General features: G+C 38.3%; 1 protein-coding gene across 1 annotated transcript in view; it reads left to right on the top strand.

Annotated features, from left to right (window-relative positions):
* Nucleotides 1-12,966: 12,966 nt before the first annotated feature.
* Nucleotides 12,967-24,602, top strand: part of rarab (retinoic acid receptor, alpha b) — a 218,251-nt gene continuing 206,615 nt past the window's right edge. The window contains exon 1 of the mRNA XM_007234429.4: nt 12,967-13,226. The gene's annotated coding sequence lies outside the window, so the exon portion shown is untranslated. The remainder of the gene's footprint in view (nt 13,227-24,602) is intronic.

The raw sequence follows: 24,602 nt of genomic DNA, 5'->3' as shown, positions 1-24,602 counted from the left end.
AAGCCCCTTTGTGTGAGGTTGACTTTACTATAATTCCTATCATATGGCTAAGTCCCAAAATAGAGCCACAAATTAATGGCAAGAGGCCAGAGAAACAGAGAGCCCTTTCAGATTACAAAACAGGTATTGTTCCAACAAACTGTTATTGATTAAGTTATATTTAGTTTTATACAACAGTTAAGTCCGACCTCACAATCTGATTGGTTGAGAAGTGTTCTGGCCGTGATGATATTTGTGATAACATCACAGACTTCTCACACTAAACCTGTATCACTCCGCCGACGCGTTGCAGAGTAACGGCGTATATACACAGTACAGTTTTGAATCATCACCTCCACCGGCACCAGCAGCAACATTAGCTTAGCACAGGCTAGCGCTCAGCCACAGCACTGGCTCATGTTATGTGGAAAAAAGGAAAGAAAACCACCTCTGCTAATGCCGTCTGAGAGCCAGAACGCTAACCAGCCAGGCCAGGCTAGGCTAAGCTAAGCTAATGCTGAGCTAAAGCAAGCTACGCTAACCCAACCACAGTCCTGCCAGCTAGCTAAAACCATCACCACCCAGCAAAACAAGCAGAAATGCTCAAAAAATGTGCAGCTTTCACCTGAAAACGACTGCACAGAGCAGGAGAGGAGAGTATTAGCGTTATTTCACGGTCCTAATGTTACCATCTTCGCTTATTCTCAATTTTGATTCCAAGCTAATGTTCGTGGTGTTATTCTGTATAAATTATACACCGTTCTGTGGTTAAGTTACAGTTCTGTTACAGTTGTTGTGGAACTACTTTTTGGCAGAAGGCACAGTCCATATAATTTCTTAAGTTTCTTTGATTTATTTTCTGTATTTGTTTTGTAAAAAAAAAAAAACTGTTGTATAAAAGCAATAGAACACTCGAGGTCGTGTGTTATCGCAAATAACATCACGGCTGTGATGATCTACGATGCGTTAACACTCTCCCTCTCGTGTTCTATTGCTTAAATATTACTTATGATTGTTTTTCATATGTATAAGACATCAAATTACACAGAAATTAATTTATGCATCCACTATGTAGTAACAAGCTGCACAACAGGGTGACCAGGTTTAGCAAAAATTGGCATTTGATGGAAACATGGCTGACACAGAGTTGCAGACATGTTGAATTGTTCATGTTGACCAGATTGACCATACATTTTGATTTAAAGGAGGCATATTATGCAAAACCCACTTTGCTTTTTTAATTCCTTTGGGTTTCGACTGCCCATTTAAAAACTCCAAGCACAAAAACAACCTATCCATCTGTTTTCTGTGAATCAATTGAATGTGTTTGGTGTCAGGAATCATATACTTTTATGAGATGTTTGGATGCTCCCTTATTGTGATGTCACAATAAGCAAATGTTCGTAGAAGAACCCTCGCAAACCCCACCAGAGCCCCACTCACTAGTTTAAGAAACACCATTTTGGTCATTTTGGTTAAGATCCTCTGCCAGTAAACAGCAGAATTAGCCAGCAGACTTTTTCTGACGGAGGGATCTGTATCTACTGTCTGTGACAAGTCAGCAGATGAGGAAGAATTTAAATAATGAGTTTTGTGCCACTGTCACTGTTAAACATGAACTAGCATGTTTGTGTTTTGCTAATAATAACCTGTGGTAATTGATCAGCATATACATGACATGGCCAGCAACCCCTTATTTGCATAAAAGTGACAGAACCCTTAAAAGCTTTAAAAAGGACTGATGAGTTTGCTTAATGTAAAAGTGATTAGTGCACATGCAACTATAATTACGTGAATAAAACCAGGTATAATATGTCCCTTTAAAACAATTATTTTAACTACTGTAATATTTTACCATGGCAGGCTTAAGCTTTACCTGGGTTAAGTGAGACAATATTAGAATGTAACATTTAATATTATTAATTGCTGAACATGAAGCAATTTGGAGTTATCCTGAGGTGAATGGGTAAATATGGAATTCTTGGACACATTTAAGTACAAATTGTTTGTATGAAATTGAAACAACAATGCTGTGGACAAAAACTTCACGTTATTTTGATATTGACCCACTAGCATATTTCTAATACACATATGGAACACGTGTACAGATAGAGAGAGTGTGCGACCAAGGCCATTCTCTTTGATGTATCATGATGCTAAAAGGCACTAGCCCTTTCCCAGCCTCTGATAGGATCTCCACTCCAGCTCATTTCCCCTGGTCAAGTCTTGTGACCCGACTAAAAATTGATGGGTTTGGGCCGTTCTCAGCAAAACAAAGGCCAGAGAGGCCTAAGCCAAATCCCGGCGCAATTAAATCCCAAAAAAAATCAAGCTCACTGAAGCAGGCGGTGTAAAGCCCCTGTCGAAATACCTCTGAGGACCTCCACATTCCACAAGAGTTTCTACATTCTGCAATAACAAGGAGGATTTAAGCCAGGCATAGAAACATCTCAGCTAAACCCAAACCTCCTACACACCTACTAATACTGATAAAGGCCTAATTCTGCATTCATTTATGTGAAATCCATTGGATTTTGGAAATATTTCAAAGACTGGGAAGAGCCAACACTAACATACAGAACTCAATGTTCATGACACAGTTTGAATGTTTTTATAATTAGATTACACAATTCTCTGCTTATGCAACACCCACTACTGTTAGCATTTTTCTGGTTAGTGAACCTATTTTTTACGCATTTCTACCAACAGAAGTAGGTTCCGGGACCAGAAATGTTCGTTCGCAGCAGGAACCAAAGAATACTAGTTTCTTTAGTGCGAAATATGAACACTTCTGTTCACCAACACTGTGCAACACCCTCTGTTGATGAAGTAAAATACTGGCTAGAATATCGCCCTCGAGCTTTAATTTTTCTCCTCTCGGTTGTTTTTTTCTCTCGAATTCACAGTTCTCTTCGCGTGCTGTGTGAATTACCTGTGGCTGCCGTTTTTGCTCGACTGAGTGTTTTGCGCTCGAGTTTTGAAAGGGGTGGTTTTGACAGTTTGGGGGCGGGTCGCCTCCCTCAGTGAGACATCACTGGCGAGAGCCTGGTCACTACACGCAAGAGCCCGGTCGCTCCAGGTGAGAGCCCGGTCGCTCCAGACGAGAGCCCGGTCGCTCCAGACGAGAGCCCAGTCGCTCCTAGCGAGAGCCCAGTCATGACCGGGCTCTCACCTGGAGTGACCGGGCTCTTGCCTGGAGCGACCGGGCTCTCGTCTGGAGCGACCGGACTCTCGCTCTGTCTTTCTTTCTCCTCCCTCCTTCGGCACTTGGAGGTAGGCGGTCCGTCACAAACCCTGGAGATATCAGCCAATAGCATTCGCTGAGGTAGGTGACTCTGACCCCGCCCCCAAACTGTCAAAACCACCCCTTTCAAAACTCGAGCGCAAAAAACTCACTCTTGGGAAAACAGCAGCTGCAGGTAATTTGCATGGCGCACGAGCAGAAATGTAAATTCGAGAGGAAAAAAAAGCTCCCGTGAGAAGAAAAAAGAAGTTCGAGAGCGATATTCTGTTCAGTGCGCACAATTCCCTTTTTTTGCTCGCGCGTTTTCACATTGTGCTCACGAGAATTAATTTGCACACACAAAATGTTAAAACACGCTGGATATTTTTTTTTCAATTGTTGTTTTTGCACCCCCGACTTTTGACTTTGATGTGACGCCACACTGCTAACTCACCTTAATCTTCATTGCAGGCATTTTGACATCCCAAAGTTAAATTTATGAGGTCCTAGAGCCAGTGGCACTAACTTTTCTAAAAGCACATACTGCTGTACAATTCCAGCAGGACAACGCTTATACCACAAAAATCTACCCTTTCCACACAATCTGCAGGGTGTCACATCCTGGTCTCGTCTCGTGTCTGTGTCTTCCCCACGTGACCTGTGCTCCCCTGTGTCTCCTGTCTCAGTACTTTTCCACCTGTGTCTCATTTGTAGCTCCGCCCCTTCCCCAGGTGTTTCTAATTATAGTGTTTCCTGTTTCTTTAAATAGCCCTCGTCTACCACTTTGTCTCCGTCGGTCTTTGCACTAACCCCTGTTGTTTTGTCTCTCCGTGTTTCGTAGTTTCTCCGTTTTTCATAGCCTCTGTTCCTTGTTATTTTCCCTGTTTATTGCCCTGCTCAGTTTAGTCTTCCTAGTCCTGTTTATTTCTAGTTTCCCTTGTTATTCAAATCAAATCAAATTTATTTGTATAGCGCTTTTTACAACAGGTGTTGGCACAAAGCAGCTTTACAGAAACATGATTACAGGACAAAGAATCAGGCAAAACATTACACATAGAAAATACAGAATACAGAACCCCCAGTGAGCGCGGAGGCAAGGAAAAACTCCCTCAGAGCTGCAGGAGGAGGAAGAAACCTTGGGAGGACCAAGACTCACATTAAAGGGGGGACCATCCTACCACTGGTCAAACAGCTTTTAAATTAAAATTTAAAAAGTCTTTTATACATCCATATAGGTTTTATGTACTCAGGAGTGTAATAGCGCCACTAATGGCTTGGATGTAATCTGTAGTGGAGAGTAAGATGGTCGATGAGCAGCTGATCTGTGGTGGTGGTGGAGAAGAGCTGACTTCAGAAACTTCCATCAGTCTGGCCGGACAGGAGACGCGAGAGCCTGAGGGTCCAACATCGGTATCGGGTCAGACAGGTGGGCAGTCAGTAACTCGGAGGAAGGCAGAGAGATGGAATTAGTTTTGACTGGATTTATGCAAAACTGAGAATATTAAAACATTATCAGAGTGTGGCAAATGACTCCGGCAGAACTGAATAAAACAGCCTAACTAAAGGCAGAGAGCCAGAAGGTAACATAGACATGGAGGCACCCTGAAACACTGGCATCCACCCACTCCACCGTCCACAAACCTGAGTGACCGTGTGCAGTGGGAGAACAACAGCACCAGCATCTCAGTTTACCACAATTTCCTCTGTCCATGAACCCCTGAATCTGCAGCCTTATCTAAAGGGAAAAACATTATTCTCTTGTATATACCCTGCTTTGTGTTTATTTTCTAGTTTTGCTCCATATATATATTCCCTGTTTGTTTATCATTATTATTATCTCTAGTTTGTTTATGTTCTCTAGTCTCCCTCGTTTATTTTGGTTTATTATCTTTGTTACGTGTTTACTTGTTTCTTTGTTTATCTTTGTTATTTATTTATTAAATATTTCCTTTTGTTCTTCCCTGCACTTGTGTCCGCTTTCCTCGTCTCCCTGCCTGGGTCATCCGTGACAGAAAGACCGACCAAACATGGACACAGCAGGTTCTGCGTGGACAGGCTCCAGGATGGCGATTCGTCGTACTCCAGGCGGGATCCCGGCGCAGGAAACCTCGAGGCCTCATGGACGCCGCAGGCCTCAGGGTAGGCGCTCTAAGGGGTCCCACCAGCCGGAAAAAGACCCCTTTTCTGGGGAGGATTTTCTTGGGGGGGCGATGAGGGTTGGTGTTATGAGCCTCGGTGCCTCCGAGTACCCGAGGCGCAAGGAGCGGGATCCGTGGGACTTTCTCGGGTGCGCTCCCAGCAGCTCCGAGGACGAAGAGGAGCTCTACCCTGCACCAGCCCGCACTCCATTGCCGTTCCCCCCAGGGGCGGTGCTCTACCCGGCTCTCGGCCGCACAGCTCCTAAGGCCATCCCAACTCCCGTGACTCTCGCGGCCGAGCCACCGCGCTCCGTGACTCTCGTGGCCAAGCCGCCGCGGTCCGTGAAGCCCGCGGCCGAGCGGTGCAACTTCTTTTCAACTAATTTCTTTGAAGGTACTTTTAAGGTGTCATTTTTGTGGTTGCATCATAAAGTACAGACTTCCATGGTAAAAGTTAATTTACCATGAAAAAAAAGCCAGCATTACAGTATTACTAAATTCATTCCGAAGCAGTGGAGCTGTAGGAGTGTGCAGCACTGTGTGTCTGAGCGCTCACAGTCTCTGCAGGTCTCTGTCACTGCTAGCAGAGCGTCTCTCAGGATGATACGATTGTTTCTGGATGAAAGGTCCTGGCAGCTTCTCAGGACCTGGCTCCTTTACAAAACCACAAGACAGCATACCAAGAAAACTGTCCCAGGAAACACAGCGTCACACGGATCAGCAGCAGCAGCAGCACGGGCAAGAGCTCTCCTCAGATAGTCCTGAAATAACCTGCTGTTGATCCACGACTGTTGATCCGCGAGGAGCTGCTGACCACGACTGTATGAACGCTGATGCTTCACAATTCAATAAAAACACGAGTAGAGTATCAGTCTGGAGAGAGTTACAACCTGTCTGCACCTCCAGCATCGTCCAGAAACTACCCTGCTGCATCCAGACCAAACTGGAGGTGAGATTCCAGAACCAGCAACAGCTCATCGTACAATATATAACATGCCATATATAACGTACCATATATAACAACATGCCATATATAACAATGTATCATATATAACAAAGTGCCATATATAACATGCCATATATAGTGTGGCAATATCTAAAAATATAACATGCCATATATATCATGCCATATATGTGGCAATATATACAAATATAACAAGCCATATATCATGCCAAATATATATATATATATATATATATATATATATATATATATATATATATATATATATATATATCATGCTATATATAATGTGAAAAATATTAAAAAATATAACACGCCATATATAATGTGACAATATATAAAAATATAACATGCCATGTATACTATGCCATATATAATGTGAAGATATATAAAAATATAACATACGATATATAACATGACAATATATACAAATATAACAAGCCATATATATCATGCTATATATAACATGAAAATATATAAAATATAACATGCCATATATAATGAGTCTATGTCTAAAAATATAACATGCCATATATAGCATGCGATATATAGCGTGAAAATATATAAAAATATATCATGCCATATATAACATGACAAAATATACAAATATATCAAGCCATATATATCATGCTATATAAAGTGAAATATATATAAAAATATAACATGCCATATATAACATGACAATATATACAAATAGACTCTTCGCTCTGATGCCGTCTGGCAGAAGATACAGGAGCATCCGAGCCTCCACTACTAGACTCTCCAACAGCTTCATCCACCAGGCAGTCAGACTCCACAACACAGAGAACCTCAGCTACCAGACTCTGCAACAGCTTCATCCACCAGTCAGACTCCTCAATACACAGAGCCTCAACTACCAGAGTCTGCAACAGCTTCATCCACCAGGCAGTCAGACTCCTCAACACACAGAGCCTCAACTACCAGAGTCTGCAACAGCTTCATCCACCAGGCAGTCAGACTCCTCAACACACAGAGCCTCAACTACCAGACTCTGCAACAGCTTCTTTCACAAGGCAGTCAGAGTCCTCAACACACAGAGCTTCCACTAGCAGACTCTGCAACAGCTTTATCCACCAGGCAGTTAGACTCCACAACACACAGAACCTCCACTACCAGGATCTGCAACAGCTTCATCCACCAGGCAGTCAAACTCCACAACACACAGAACCTCCACTACCAGACTCTGCAACAGCTTTATCCACCAGGCAGTCAGACTCCTAAACTCACAGAGCCTCCACTACCAGACTGTGCAACAACTTCTTCCACAAGGCAGTCAGACTCCTCAACACACAGAACCTCAACTACCAGACTCTGCAACAGCTTCATCCACCAGGCAGTCAGACTCCTCAACAAACAGAGCCTGCACTACCAGACTGTGCAACAGCTTCATCCACCAGTCAGACTCCTCAACACACACAGCCTCCACTACCAGACTCTGCAACAGCTTCATCCACCAGGCAGTCAGACTCCACAACACACAGAACCTCAGCTACCAGACTCTGCAACAGCTTCATCCACCAGGCAGACTCCTCAATACACAGAGCCTCAACTACCAGACTCTGCAACAGCTTCTTCCACAAGGCAGTCAGAGTCCTCAACACACAGAGCTTCCACTACCAGACTCTGCAACAGCTTTATCCACCAGGCAGTCAGACTTCTCAACACACAGAGCCTCCACTACCAGACTCTGCAACAGCTTCATCCACCAGACAGTCAGACTCCTCAACACACAGAGCCTCCACTACCAGACTCTGCAACAGTTTTATCCACCAGGCAGTCAGACTCCTCAACACACAGAACCTCAACTACCAGACTCTGCAACAGCTTCTTCCACTAGGCAGTCAGACTCCTCAACACACAGAGACAGAGCTGATGCAAATCAAGAAATCTATAAGGAGGCAAATATGTATAATGTAAAATATATCAAAGATTTTTTCTGTGATGTGGGGATGAGATGGTTTGATAATTTATGTGAATTTATATGTAAATCTTTTCTTTGATCTTTGATCCATTTTCATTGTTACACTATACACATTGATATGAGATACACTTCACCTAATTCACATCAACTTCTAGAAGCAATATCCCACAGACTGCAAAAGATTTTGTTAAAGCTTTTATTTACACACAGTGCAGTACATACTAATGCAGTAAATACTAATGATCACAAGGATTTTCCCAGTTTTTCCCAGAGCTGAATATTTTCTCATTTTTAAGAGGCTGTCAGTTACTTCAGCACTAAGCGGAGTTAGATCAGTTAGTGCAGTCTCTGAGCAGCGCAGTGCGGTGGGTCTGCAGGGCTGGGAAACACTGTCAAATTCTTTGTCACACACACTCTATACACACAGCTGAGCCCCATAGGACAGATGTGATATTCAGATTTTATGCAAATCTACAGCAGCAGGACACCAGTGCAGTGCTATATTCAGAACAGCACCTTCACTATGAGTTTTACATCAGTCCTGAGCAGAGAGTTTACTGATCATCTTACTGAAATAACTCACACTGTTTACTGTTACTGTTATGTAAGCACCCCTATATTTACATACATTTGGCCGTACAGAAAGCACTGTAATATCAAAGCTTTCAATAATTCCACTATTTTTGAAAATCACAGGAACAATTCAAGTACTACAGAAATCACAGTGATAATTCCAGTACTGTAGAAATCACAGTAATAATTACACTACTAAAAAAATCACAGTAATAATCCCAGTACTGTAAAAACCACAGTGATAATTCCACTAGTGACAGTAATATTTTCACTTCTGACGGAAATCACAGTACAAATTCCAGTACTGTAGAAATCACAGTAATAATTTTCACTACCGTAGAGATTACAGTAATAATTACACTTTTGTAGAAATAACAGTAATAATTACACTACTGTGGAAATCACAGTAATAATTTCACTACTGTAGCACATCACAATAATAATTTCACTTTGCAGAAATCACAGTAATAATTCCACTTATATTGCACATCACAATTATAATTCCACTTACGCAGAAACCACAGTAATAATTCCACTACTGATGAAAATCACAGTTACAATTTCACTACTGATGAAAATCACAGTAATAACTTCACGACAGATGAAAATCACAGTAACAAGTAACAATTCCACTACTGATGAAAATCACAGTAACAATTCCACTACTCTAGAATCTAAATCACTTCTGTAGAAATCACAGTAAAAATTACAGTACTGTAAAAATTACAGTAATAACTCCACTACTGTAGCACATCACAATTATAATTTCACTACTGTGGAAATCACAGTAATTACTCCACTACTGTAAAAATCACAGTAATAATTACACTACTGTAGAAATCCCAGTAATGATTCCTCTAGTGTAGAAATCCCATAAATAACTCAACTACTGTAGAAATCACAGTAATAATTACATTACAGTAGAAATCACAGTAATAGTTTAACTACTGTAGAAATCACAGTAATAATTACACTACTGTAGAAATCCCCGTAATACTTTCACTAATGTAGAAATCACAGTAATAATTCCCCTACTGTAGAAATCACAGTAATAATTCCACTACTTTAGAAATCACAGTAATAATTACACTACTGTAGAAATCACAGTAATAATTCCCCTACTGTAGAAATCACAGTAATAATTCCCCTACTGTAGAAATCACAGTAATAACTCCACTACTGTAGAAATCACAGTAATAACTCCACTACTGTAGAAATCACAGTAATAATTCCCCTACTGTAGAAATCACAGTAATAATTCCCCTACTGTAGAAATCACAGTAATAATTCCACTACTGTAGAAATCACAGTAATAACTCCACTACTGTAGAAATCACAGTAATAATTCCCCTACTGTAGAAATCACAGTAATAATTCCCCTACTGTAGAAATCACAGTAATAACTCCACTACTGTAGAAATCACAGTAATAATTCCCCTACTGTAGAAATCACAGTAATAACTCCACTACTGTAGAAATCACAGTAATAACTCCACTACTGTAGAAATCACAGTAATAATTCCAATACTGTAGAAATCACAGTAATACTTTCATTAATGTAAAAATCACAGTAATAATTCCCCTACTGTAGAAATCACAGTAATAATTTACTGCTGTAAAAATCACAGTAATAATTCCACTGCTGTAGAAATCAGAGTAATAATTTCACTATTGTAAAAATCACAGTAATAATTCCACCACTGTAGAAATCACAGTAATAATCATACACCTTTAGAAATTACAATAACTATTCCACAACTTCAAAATCATAGTAATCATTCCACTGCTGTACAAAAGTCACAGTAATAATTTTACTTTTGTCAAAAATCACAGTAATTCAAGGAGAATTTATTATCATTCACATCACATGTGGTACATGAGGTGGAACGAAATTGTATTCTTACAGTAAAGTTACACCCAAAAGAGCATTTGTTAAAATTTTAGAATTACTAAAATTACTAGAATTACTGTAATAAGAATAAAACACATTATTTGAAAGTACTTACTATATATCCCTCATCTGCTGACTTGCCACAGACAGTAGGTAAAGATCCCTCCCTCAGAAGAAGTCTGCTGGCTAGTCCTGCTTTCTACTGTCTGAGGTTCTCAAATAAAATTACTGAAATGGTGGATCTTCAGTTGATCTAGTGGGCGGGGCACTGGTGGGGGTTGAAGGGTGAGGGTGGTATCAGGGTGGTTCTATGCAGATTTTCTTATTGTGATGTCAGAATATTTGTAGAATATTTTATTTAAAGAATTTACAGAATATTTTATAGAGGCAGTCCAGACCCAAGCAGAAATATAAAAGCATATAAAATGTTCCCTCTTATACGTCTCTTCTTCATAAGGAGGCTGAAAAAATCTCACCTATCTTCTGAGATACTGGTGAACTTCTGCTGATGCTTACAAAACTGCATGTTTTCCTGCTGGCAATTCCACTGTACCTGAACAGAAAGTGTGTCTTCCAACTGGTAGTGAAAACTGCCCTATGCATCATGGGTGTCCAGAAACGCTCTCTGGGGAAAATAAGAAACATCATCAGAGACAGTTTCCATCCAATCCATGGACAGTTATCACTTCTACCTTCAGGCGAGCACTTCAGGAACCTGGGCTGCTGCTGCACCAGCATGCTGTGAAACAGCTCTTTATACTCTGCTGTTAACCATATTCATCAACAGCTCTAGACAACACCAACAACCATCTACTGTTCAAACTTTGTTCAATTAATTGCTCGACTACACTCCATATCAGCATGGTCTGCACTGTACCTGCAGTTTCTATCTATTAATCTCTAATATATGCATTCAGCTGAAATAAACCATACATTCTATTATTTTCACTATTGCATTTACTTTCTCTTTCAGTTCTGACTGTTTTTCTGTTCTGTATTTACATTCTATACCATATGATCAATCCCTACACTGCATATCTGGTTAGCTGCATTTCCTCTAATCTTAGTTTTCTAGATTCATATTTTTTTTATTTATATATATATATATATATATTCTTTGTATATATAGATGTATACATTGTTTGCATATTTCCTGATACTTCTGTTCTCTGCACTGCTGTAACATTGTACGTTATAGGATTAATAAAGGCTTACTTTTTACAATAAATTCAATAAGAAACTAATCTAGTCAGGCTGTTTTTGTTACAGTAATAAAACTACACTATATTATGTGAGTTATGTGAGCCATTAGACAACGGCCCTTTGTTAAAAAAAAACAAGAAATGAAAAAAAATGTGTGTTTCATTCTGAGATAAAATGGTACAGGGTGGTAAATAGGTTTGTTAAATAACATTTAAGCTTTGTATGGCACTTTTAACCTTTTTATAATAATAATAATATATATATTTTTTATTTATTTATGTACTATGAATGTCATTATTATTATTATTATTATTATTATTATTATTATTATTATTATTATTATTATTGTTAATAATAATAATAATAATGATTATTTTTGTTAACAAATAAATAATATATTATATAAGAACGTTCAAATTCTAAGATAAATACAATTATTATTATTATTATTATTATTATTATTATTATTATTATTATTATTGTATTGCAACATTTTACATGTTTTTTTCCTGCAGATTATATACAGTATATTTATTTCATTTCACATCACCTATTACTATTGTTATAGTACTTGATTTGCTATTTCTTTTTTCTTTCTTTATTCATGCATTTATTTATAATGATTTTTTAAAGGTATGATTTATGTATATTTATATTTGTATGTATTTATCTTATAATTGCTTTTGTATGTTTTGGTTTAACTGATTTTAATATTAATTGTATCCAAATCTACGTCTACATCTGCATTAAATAATAATAATAATAATAATAATAATAATAATAATAATAATAATAATAATAATAATAATAATAGACATTCTTAGTACATAAATAAATACAATAAATATATATTATTATTTAATAATAATAAAATGGCAAAAGTTAACAATACAATATTATTATTATTATTCTTTTTTTATTATTATTATTATTATTTATTCGCTGTAGTATTAAGCTCTTCTTGTCTGGAGTGGGCGTGCCAAGAGGCGGCAACCATGGGCGTGCCCTGTCTGTTTATGGGCGTGGCCTTTTGGCATTTCCCCAAGCGGTGACTGTGATGGCTGCTGCTGCTGCTGCTGCTGGTTGTGCTGCTCTCGTGCAGCAGCGCGCGCGGGAAACCTCGCTACAGCAGAGCGGAGGACTCGAGGAGAGCTCGAGCTGCGCGCGGAGAGGACAATAGGAGAGAGAGAGAGAGACAGAGGGAGAGAGAGAGAGGGGAAAGGGAGGAATAAAGGAAGAAGGAGCGCTTCTGGAAGGCACGAGCGTATCCTTGGAGCCTCCGAGCAGCTCGCGCCGGTGGGAGGAGTCAACAGGTAGGCTCGAGCGATCACAGCAATGCAATGACAGGTGAAGCTGCTGCAGGAGAGAAAGAGGGAGTGAGCGCGTGAGCGTGGGTGAGAATCTTTACAGCAGCAGGCAGCTGCTTTTGGCTTCATCCCAAATGGCTCCATGCCCTTCTCGCTCACTAGTTAGTGCACACTAGACAGGGCATGGCATGGGAGCTGCTGAAGTGTGTGCTCTGCGCGCTCTTCACTGTGTGAAGGGTGAAATTAATAACTTTAATTTCAGCTGAAATGGAAATGTGAGTTGTGCTGTAGATGAGCTAAATCTTTTTAGTTTAATAATACCTCTATTGCATAGAAATAAACCAATGTCATTTTAAAATTATGCTATATTTACTTTATATAGCATATTTATATGATATTTATAGTCAGTGCCTGTGGGTATGGCTCAGTGACAGCAAATCAAGTGTGGATGAATTCTGTTTTTCTACAGTGAACATACTATGATATACTAGCAAATATTGCTAACATTTATTATAGCTCAACAGCACAAGTGTTTGCACAACTTTTCATTTGATCTTATCACCACTGTCAATCAAAAACAAAAAAATGGCAACTTTACAGGAAACATCTTAACTCTTAATGGAGGTCAATGGGAAAGATTTTATTCCAGGTAATTTTACAGCATTTCTATTGATCCGATCATCATTCAGTTTTGACACGAAATAATGAAAATTGCCAAAGTTGAAAAAGTTAGGGCTTGGCAATATAACTTACATATCAATATATTTGAAACTGCTTTATACAAGATATACAATATTGTACTATAGCACCTGCTGCATACATTTCAATGCTGAATTGTGCATTTAAAAAGTAAAAAAAACATCAGTTGTCTATGAGTTTGAGAAAAACATTTTTATGCATAAAATCTTAAAAGAGCATTCAGTAGGAAATTAGAGCAAACATGCAAAATGGCTACAGCAGCCAATTTATAAACACCATAGAGAGTTGTCTGCCTTGCCCACCCCTCCCCTTATCCTAAGCTCCTTCGGGTTGCCAAGTTGAGGAGGCTAAATCTACACAATCCAGTGCAAGACAAGTTCAGTTACTTTTACAATGGCAAGCAACGGCGAGTCATACTCTGTAAGTTAATCAGCTAATAAATACGTTTGGAGTGTTTAGTTGTGGATTGTTTGCACATTATAAACTCACGGCTCATGTGAACTTTATCCATAGTTAAATCTAACCTAGCTTTATGCATTAGCCCAAGCCAAGCCACTGCTCCAAAAATACACACCCTAGAGTTGGAATTACTACTTTACAGGTCCTAGTAATATACTACTTAGTTCAGCAGATAACATATACATCAATATTTGAGTGTCCTACTGTTTTATCTTGTTGCAGCCTGATCTAGATCTCAGTTATGATGTGCCCTCTTGCTGTCAAGGACAGCTAGTAAAGACTGGACAGGTGCCGCCGGTATGAGAGGCAGAGAAACTTTCAAACTCACTGCCAATATTAACTCTTGTTTTATTCCTTCTTTGGTCACTGAGCTTTTTTGATGCATGCCGAGGCTTTTTTAGGCTGTGTAGCAGCTAAGAGTTTAGCAGAACCAGTCTGCTTGTTAGCTTCCATGCTGCAGCACCGCAGCACAGAGTGCAACACTGCTCTCTAGTGGTCGGAGTTTGAGCACAAGACAATGTGAACCACTTCTGACACCAATCTTCACATCTAAACTAGTACTCAGAAATTGCTACTGTGTTTTGTAAATCAATACAGTATTGCAAAACTAAATATCGCAATACTTTCAATATACTGATGTTTTCATACACCTCTACTGCTGTTAGAAGCCTAGCATGTTTGTGTGCACTTGCCAACGCACATTAGGAGAATTCCCTGAATGTGTGACCTACTTTGTGCAATAAAACTGATTCAGTTAGTGTGTTTTCAGCCTGACTGGTCAGGTTGGATATTCTGGCTAGTCTGCACACACTCACGCGAGTGCTAAGTTGCTGTGGTAAATATTGACACTCGTTGAGCTCCCTCAGAGCAGAGATAGCACAAGTGTGAACGGTCTCATCTACAGCTTTCAGAGTGAGTTAACAAGCTTTCTAAGAAGAACCTGAGAACATTTCCACACCAACCTAGATCGCTATCAGTTGGTATTTAGCATCCGGTGGAGTGTGCCATCAGATGTGCATCATTTCCACTTGACTAAAACACATTACGTCAGATTTTTAATTATCTCAGCAACGTAGGAAACCAGACTGTCACTGCGATGGTCTCCCACATTAAAGGGGCACAATATTGATAAACTCTGTTTGTCTTGTTATTATTAAAGAAATAGTGTTTGGTTCATGAATTAACAAACCGCAAAAATCAAACATTGCTTGTTCCTTTATCAAAAGAACATGCAGAACTAAAACAGAGCTTGAAAACAGGTCGATTTGAAATCCCCAAAACTGTTGCATCACAGTCTTGACACATTGTGTTCACATTTTTATCCATATAAACCCTGACACCTCTAAAAAGCTCTCATCAAAGCTGGAGAAATGGTAAACCGCAACAGCAACATCTGCAGAATATAATGGTGTTTTTGATACTAGAGAGCAGCCCATCACCTTCAGACTATTCCGTATTGGAATACAGAACCGAAGGGGTGTTTCAAACTAAAACCAAGCAAAAGCTTGGAGAGCAAACTAGTCTAAAAATGAGTCTAAAAGCTAACACATGCTGACGCCAGATTTTGACATCTCCTTTATCTATTATCTGCTTTCTTAAAAACAAGCTAAAACAAATTGAAGCTAAACTCACAAGAAAAGGGAAAATTTGAGAGGAGGCTAGGCTAAAAGCTAACCAGCTATAATCTCTTCAGCCTGCTAACAGCAGCTTGCACTAAACAACACAATGAGAGAACATTTAAACTCTTTAGTCTTGAACTCTTTAGTGAGACTCAGGAATGATCACTGTTTTTGTTCCATTGTTTAAACATTGTTACACTATGTGGGGTAATTGACTTGTTTGTAGGTGATGTAAACCAACCAATCAGAGCAGAGCTTTGAGTCTGCCATAAAAGGCAAAAAAGGCAGTATGTTTCTTTCTGAGGTAAAATAACATTGTGGTAAATATGCTGAACCTGAAAATCTGTGTATCCTTCATCCAAAGCAATGAAATACATTTGCTATTGATACATGAAACAAAAACTGAAATACTCAATAAAAAGTTTGGACTTTTTTTATGGAACCCACAACCCTGTAGTTAGTCATCAAGAGCTCTAACCACTGAGCCACCACATCTTCGGCACATGCAGTTAAGGAACATAACGTACTGTTCTTTTACAGATGTTCGTAAATGTTACAGTGATCAGTCTGTTTCTGTGGATGTAGATGTAACATCACAAACATAAAGCAGAGCCAGTTAAAAAAAAAAGCATGCATGGAAAACTGGGAGACCTAAACATTAGACCTACAGAAACGTAAATACCATCTGATTCTCAATCTATAAGCAATGACATGGAGTCTGTTCCCACTTTGTTGTAACAGCTCTTACTACAGGTTTGGAACTTTTATACACTATTCTCCCCAGCGCTCAGCAACCACAACAACCAGCCAGCCAGAATGGATTACCCATGATTAATGCTGAATGTTTTTCTGAGCTGGATTACTTGCTGATAACAGGCTGTAGACCTGGATAAATAGATAGAGTAAGTCTTGCTGTTTGATATGTGTTTTGTTTCTGTAGGTTGTTCTAAACCTGTGTTATGACTATAAAGCTACAACAGCAGGTTAGCTATGCTATGCTAGCAATGCTAACTGTCTGAACTCGGTTTGTTGGTCGGTTTAAAGCCGTGAAGCTAACAGGCACAGCAGCCAGCCCATGCAGTCTTGGAGTGGTGATTATTCATTTTCTCCCTATTTTAGCTAGGCCAAATGTCCCACTCATTCAGCTGCTATTCAGCTGTGTGTCCCCCATCACTGGTGATGCCACAACACAAGGTGGGTGAAGACTAGCACATGCCTCCTTTGATACATGTAAAGTCAGGCTCCACCTCTTTTCAAACTGCTGCTGATGTAGCATTACATTGCCGAGTAGACAACGCTCTCGGAGGAAAGCGCAGCGACTCGATTCTGATACGTCAGCTCACAGACGCTTGTGCTGATTGACATCACCCTAGTAGTGATGAGAAAACAAGAGCGACATCTACCCACCCAGAGAGAAGATGGACATTTGTGCTCTCTCAGGGCTCCAGCTAACAATTAACGGCAAGCTGCATGGACAGGATTCAAACCAGCGATCTCACAGTCATATTGGCAGCGCTTTAGGTCTTGAAGTGGTTTAACTGCATGACTAACTGTTCGTTTTTCTGAGCTGGATTACTCGCTCATAGTTGTTGACAGTGTCGATGAACCCTACTTTCATGTAAGTGGCATCCGAATTAATCCCACACTTCTGATTTTAGTTTTATTTTTGATTTTTTTTTCAGGATGTAAGTGAAAGCAGTTTCACTTCACTGTTTTTTTTTTACTCTGTTTGTGTGTTTGAATGGGTTTTTAAAGGCAGACTGCATGGCTGGGTGCTTGATTTTATACACCTGTGTCTGTATGACTGAAAGAAAAACCTGAATTCAATGATTAAGAGGTGTGTCCCAATACTTTGATCTATTGTGAACTAAAGTACTAAAGCCACAGAGCTAAAAAAAAACCCAGCAGGCCTGAAGGCTGAACTCTTCTCATGCTTGAGCCTATGTTTACAGATAACAGTCTGGCATACAGTGTCAAAAACCACATCAGCAAATCTGCTGGGTGAAGCATTGCTTTAAAGGGGAAGTTATCTCTGGCCTATTGTCACCAGCTGAAAGAGGAAAGAGTGCATCATTGGAAATTTGTTCCTCAAAATGCCGCTGAATGCCAGTTCACTGTGGTTTTCTTTGACATTTGTGCTCTGGCATCGACTAAGGAGACGCTTAGCTGGCACTTACTTTCATTTCGTCCACTATTAGTAAAGTAGAGTCAAGTAGGCCTGTCACAATAACAATATTTTTGCTTAAACATACAGGAAAGAACATTTCATATGTTGTAAATGTCAATCATGCAACATGTCAGTACTAAAAAATACACTTTCTGTATCAATAATTAGAGTAAAACAAAAATTTACTGGGCATAGGCAATAAGGTTTAAAAAATGTAATTTATCATTGCGCAAAACATTGCACTTCCTGCAATGTGACTATGACGCATATTTGAACATTACGTTGAAACTGTATATATTGTGCAGTTCTAAAATGTGTATCGTTTCTGTAGGTTATTCTGAACCGTCCTTCCACTTTCCTTAAACATTTGGTGAAACCAAATCATAGGAAAACAACAACAGAACTCAGGGATATGTTTAATAGTGAAAGTAAGAGCTTTTCCTCAAGCACAATGCAAAGGGAACTCAAGGTATTGGGACTTCACCACATTTATCAGTGAGGCTAACTAACAAAAACTCCATCAATTTGCCAGGGAGCGTAAAGATTGAAATCTAATGCAATGAAAGAAGGTCATGTGGTCTGATGAGTGTCATCGCTCTCCAGTGAGGATCTGAGTTTAATCCATTGTGGACAATACTCAATAATTTCTTTATTTCTTAGTTTCCAGTCTGAAGTATAATCCAGTGTCTGAGGTGAGCTCTGTGTCGTATCTAAATTTCTTCATGGCAGTTTATACACAAGGTCAGACCCTGATATCAACGCAAAAACAATATTTACAAGCCCATGAATTTAAATTTGCGCTGTATTCATAAAACGATTCACTCATTGAGCTGACTCTATATTTAACTCATCATGTAGGTTTCTCAAAGCATTAAAAACAACACAGATGACACAATAATTCATGACATATCAGTGGATTTTATAGTGAAACTGTCTCCCAGCTTTTAAATGCCTTATTTTTCGGTTTCCTCAGCATTTCAGGTATTGAGTGATTAAAAAAACACACTCTGTTCATTTCTTGAACATTTCCTGATTCGATTCAATATCAATTGATTTAGGTAAATTTCAGTTACAATCAAAATTGTAGGTTGAATATGAAATGTTGTAATTATACACGGAACACTCATATAACACAAATATTGGTGTTTATATTATATAGACTTAACACAAGTTACATTATTCTTTTTAATATCATTTAATGTGGCTTAGTTAATTGCTACACTGTGTTACACATCTCTATACAGGTTTGGAATGACCACTTTACTTAAATGTTTACGTGTTCATAAATCATAACGTGATTCCAAAGCATTACTGAGGCTTTGGAAGCCATTGATTTCAACAACGCTGTATGAACACATATCATGCTTCATAAATTTCTTATTTATTTGTGAAAGTGTCCCATACAAAAAAAATACAACAAGCAAAATGAATAATGCTAAGAGAGAAAACCTGATGAAATATATAAAAAAAGAAAATCATAAAAGGAGCTAACGCTGCTTAAAAGCCAGTCTGAAAAAATATCTTCTCCTCTGTTGTAAGAGCCTCTTCCCTGCCCTAGTAATCACAATCATCCCTGGGGACAAAATAATCTGAATTAGTAACAGCGCTAACAGCAAGAACTCGATCATAATTCCACTGTTTACACATTAAATCACTCAGTTACAGGTTAAACTACAGATATTCCCTCTAACAGTTAAACCTCTTACCTTTTAGAGCACCAGCGGAGTTAGCTTAGCGCTCTTAGCTTAGCGCACTAGGCGCGTTTGGTACTCGGAAATCTGGCTAACGTGTTTAGCTTAACCGGTGAATCAGCTAACCCGCTAAGCTAACGGTGGATTCACCCGGTCAGGTCTTACTTTAAATTAAGCACAGGTGAAAACAACACTGGAAAACATTTAAAAACTGTGTTAAATGTACTAATTTGATAAACACAGGCAGCAGTGAGTGATAATACAGAAGAAAATTACTTACATTTTTACAGAAACTCCAGAGACTCCTGGCCACCGTCACTCTAACTGATCATCTCAGCCAGGGGAAAATGGGCTAATTCAAAGGATCGATCTCAGGTTTATATTAATCGATATCGGATCATTCAAATGAAGAACAATTTGAATCTACAAACCGTTTTTTTTTAACACACCCCTAATTACAATGTTAATCTGTTCTGTTTTTTTATTATTATTTTAATATAAAAAAATGCGTTAAATCTTTTATTATTCTGTTCATTTCTTACGTTTTAGGTTTTTGCAGTGACTTTGTTTTAAAATCGGTATTAAGTAATTTAGACAGGTATCGTACCAAAAGTCTTAATTTTGAGATCGAGAGAACACAGTGTGAGACATAGTTTGGCCACCACAAAGAAACATACTAGCAACATACCAGCGTATTCAGGATAATAGACACTCCTAAGTAAAATGTAAAGGGTTTTATCATGGTCACCTTTGCACTAAATTTGGCATTAGGGATCTGTATGTGCCAAACTATCGCTTTAATGACTGTCAAACTTTGCACGATGCTGATTGGTGGAACATAGCCTCAGGTACATGTTAGCATGTGGCAGCTCAGCCCTGCTGTGTTAACACTGTGTAAGACACTCATACACTCCTGCAGTGACATGCTCTCTCTCTCACAAACACACACACACACACACCCACACACATGCTAAACATTTCCAGGACGTGATGAGTTAATCTGTGTGAAATCTGCATCACTCGCATGCAGCCTCGCCATCTGATAAGGCGCTTGTGGAACGTGTGAGTGTGAGTTTGTGTATGCGTGTGTGTGTATTTGTGTATGTGTCTCTGCCAGTGTGCGCACAAGTGTGAAAGGTGAATGGAAAGAGAACTGAATGTTGTATAAAGACGTCAGTCATTTCAATTATTCGGGTGGTCATGCACTGCTCTGCTACGTGCACTGAACAGCTGCACTATAATACACTCTAATGCACACATTCTGCTGATCTACATAACCTCTGTATACCAGCCGATAACAGTCTTAATATATATATATATATATATATATATATATATATATATATATATATATGTACTTCCCTCTTGTGCTGCCAAAGAGCACGTGAACTTCTTTAATTTACATCCAAATGGGTAAAATATATATAAATAAACATGTACACTGTATGTATGCAAATACATGCAAATAGAAAATGTTTTTACTGTGACTTTTATTATCGGTATATCAGTATGAAGAGTATGAACTTAAGATCAAGTTCATGTTCTGTCTGGTCAACTTCATTCTGTTTCTTAATATTAATCGTATAATTTGACTAAGAAAGTTAATCGGATTAATCATTAATCAAACATTATTCTGTGATTAACTGCGATTAATCACACTTGTTTTTCATAAGACATAGATAATAGATAATAGTGGATATTTTAATGTAAATAAAAGAATGATTGTAATTTTTTTTATTGAATTATATTTATATAAATGGTGTCAAATAAAATACTAGTATATACTTGTATGTTTGAGGGGAGATAAAACCAATCAATGCGTGAGCAATTTAATAAAGGCAACTTTTTTTTTTACTTTACTGTAAACATCTCTGCTTGGTTGTAAGGATTGCTGAATTTTAACTTAATTTGCTGAGAATAAAATGACATTTTTACACCTGTAGTTGGTTTCTCTGGTTCAGATCAGTTGATGAGTTTGTGTACTTTGTTTGTGAGCTGTCTGACACAGGAGCAAGAAAGTAAATATAGTGAGAAGATTCTGTGTTCCAGCTCGTATATCTGTGCAGTGTGAAGCTGCTTTAACACAGGACACTAAAAAATGTGCTGCTGAGCTTTTAAACACAGTGTTTTGAATGGAACGTGCAGCACAGATGTGAGCAGTGAGTGCAGCACATACTGTGTGTGTAAACAGCATGAAGCAGCTGAGACAGCGTTTGTTTTTTTTTTTAATTCTCAAATGACACTTTTGTTCTAATTAATTTTGCATATTTTTAGTATGTTTTTTTCATACTTTATTCTTATTTCGTGTTTTATGTCCATTTTTTATTCATGCTTTATTCTTATTTCATTTTTTATTTCCATTTGTATTGATATGATGTTATTTAAGGGCCATATGGGCCATCAGGGTAACTTTTTTTGCTGTTAGCAAGAAGGCAAATAAAATAAAATGTAATATTAATTTTGTTGCAGTAACATTTTCTTGAAATTATTATTTTTTTTATTCAGAGTTGTGTCTCATATTTTTTATTTCTATTTTTATTGATATGATATTATTTTAGGGCCATATGGGCCATCAGGGTACAATGTTTTTAGCTGTTAGCAAGAATATAGGCAAATAAAATAAAGTGTAATATTCATTTTGTTGCAGTAGCATTATTTTTTTTTAATTCAGTGTTATGTCACATTGTCAAAAACATCCTTATCGCAAAAATACCTATGATATTAAAATATTGTGATATTATTTTAGAGCCATATCACCCACTCCTTTTAGTTTTTTTTTTTTTAGCTTCATTGTATTTGATTCTCTGAAAGTGAATCAGCACATAAATAGCAAATGTAACCAAAATATTCTCCAGGCAACCAGAACACAGCAGTGACTAACTGGAAGGAGAGAGGGGAAGTAGGTGGGTTCATTTCCTGTCAGGCTGGCTGTCTTTTGTCAAAACCGTGGGTTCGAGCGAAAGTGTGTGATGGCTTTTGTCTGTGATTTTGAAATCAGATCAGTCTGAGCTGGTTTTTGGGAAGTGTTTGATGCTATCTTTGTTTTGACTGCAGACCAAAGACCTGAAGGATATGAAAATGATATGGTTGATACCAGTTGCCATATGCCAGAAGATGCCATATTATGCGTGTATTGACAAGCTTTCTCATTCAGTGTTTTTATATTTATATATTTTTTCCTATATTGTAAATAAATAATGAAGTCATCCAGACTAGGAAGGAACATAAGGAATCATGTAGTAACTTAAAAGTGTTAAACAAACCAAAATACTGTGTGAATCATTTATGCACTCTTATCTTATCTTATCTGGGGTTAAGCTGTTAACTTTAAGTTTCTGAGGCTGGAAACTCAGATAAACTCATCCTGTGCAACAGAGGAAACTCTTGCTCTTCCTTTTTCTGGGGTGGTCCTGATGAGAGCCAGTTTCATCAAAACGTTTTTCATGGTTTTTGTGTCTACACTTGAGAATACTTTCAAAATTCTTACATTTTTTGGATTGACTGACTTTGATTCCGAAAGGATTTTTTTTCTTGACTTTGAGTTGAGTAGTTCTTCTCATAATATGTATTAAAACATTACTCAAATACAGTTATTCACTGTATACTGTACACTGTAACTCTACGTCTTCGCAACTGATGCTCTCAAACACATCAAGTTTGTCGATGATGAAAAACATTTTGGAACATTGGAACACGAAAAGCTGCTGTCGTGAAGCTAGGGTCATATAGCAAACCATATTCCCATAGCAACCAGAGTCTGAAGTTGATGGAGTGCTTTCGAGTATTAACACCACCATATTTTCTGTAGGGGTTGGAATGCTTTACTCTTTCTCCAGCTTTGGCTAATGTACATTTTGGTTGTGTATATATAATATAGTATAGTCAAGACTTTGATGTAACAGTTTTGGGTAGAGATGTACCGATCAGTGTTTTTGGGGCCGATTCCGATTGCCGGTCGTCTTTCATCTCGATCGGCCGATCGGCGGCAACGATCTTGGGCGGGGCCAAATGCCACATTAATGCCACACAGGTGCCAGGCAAACCTGGTACAGATTTCCCTAATTACATCCACGCCAAAATAAAACACTGGTAATTTACACTGATAGTAAATAAACACAAGAGTGTTACTGACCAAAATAAACGCTTTTTAGGAGAGATACAAGTTCTAAGTATTATAATAAATAAATATAAATATTTTTTAGACACCAGAATTTTTATATTTATATGTCAGTACCGCAGGAATGTGTATCCCAACATCAGCCGCCTCCGCCTGTTTTTCGGAGTCAGCTTACTGCTTAAAATATCTTATTTACTGATAATATATAGGTAATAATACAATATTTTAATAAGAACAACAGTAACATTAATCTAACGCTTCAGCTAGAGCTTAGATTGGCCAAAAAATCCAGCCTGACTCTGCCCACCCTCATAAACTGTAATCACGAGCGCGGACCTGATTTAAACTCCATATTTTTAGTAAGTAACTTTACAGCAATAAAACAGAGCTTTTAACTAAATTCACAAATAGTTGGAAATAACAAAATCTGTTTTATTGTTGTTAATAAACAATACAGCATGTAAAAAAAGCTTATTTTCTTTTACGAAATTGTGACAGTGCTACTCACAGTTTCACCGCACAGAGGGACGAGGACGTGAATCACTTATCTAACCAGCCTTTACTGATTCTGCCCCCAATAACCCTTTCAATAACCTACAATAGCCTTTAATTAGGGGTGTGCTATATCAT

The sequence above is a fragment of the Astyanax mexicanus genome, chromosome 19 (assembly GCF_023375975.1).
Source record: "Astyanax mexicanus isolate ESR-SI-001 chromosome 19, AstMex3_surface, whole genome shotgun sequence".
Taxonomy (NCBI): Eukaryota; Metazoa; Chordata; class Actinopteri; order Characiformes; family Acestrorhamphidae; genus Astyanax; species Astyanax mexicanus.
Note: the sequence above shows the minus strand (reverse complement) of the source record. Positions and strands in the feature narration are given on the sequence as shown.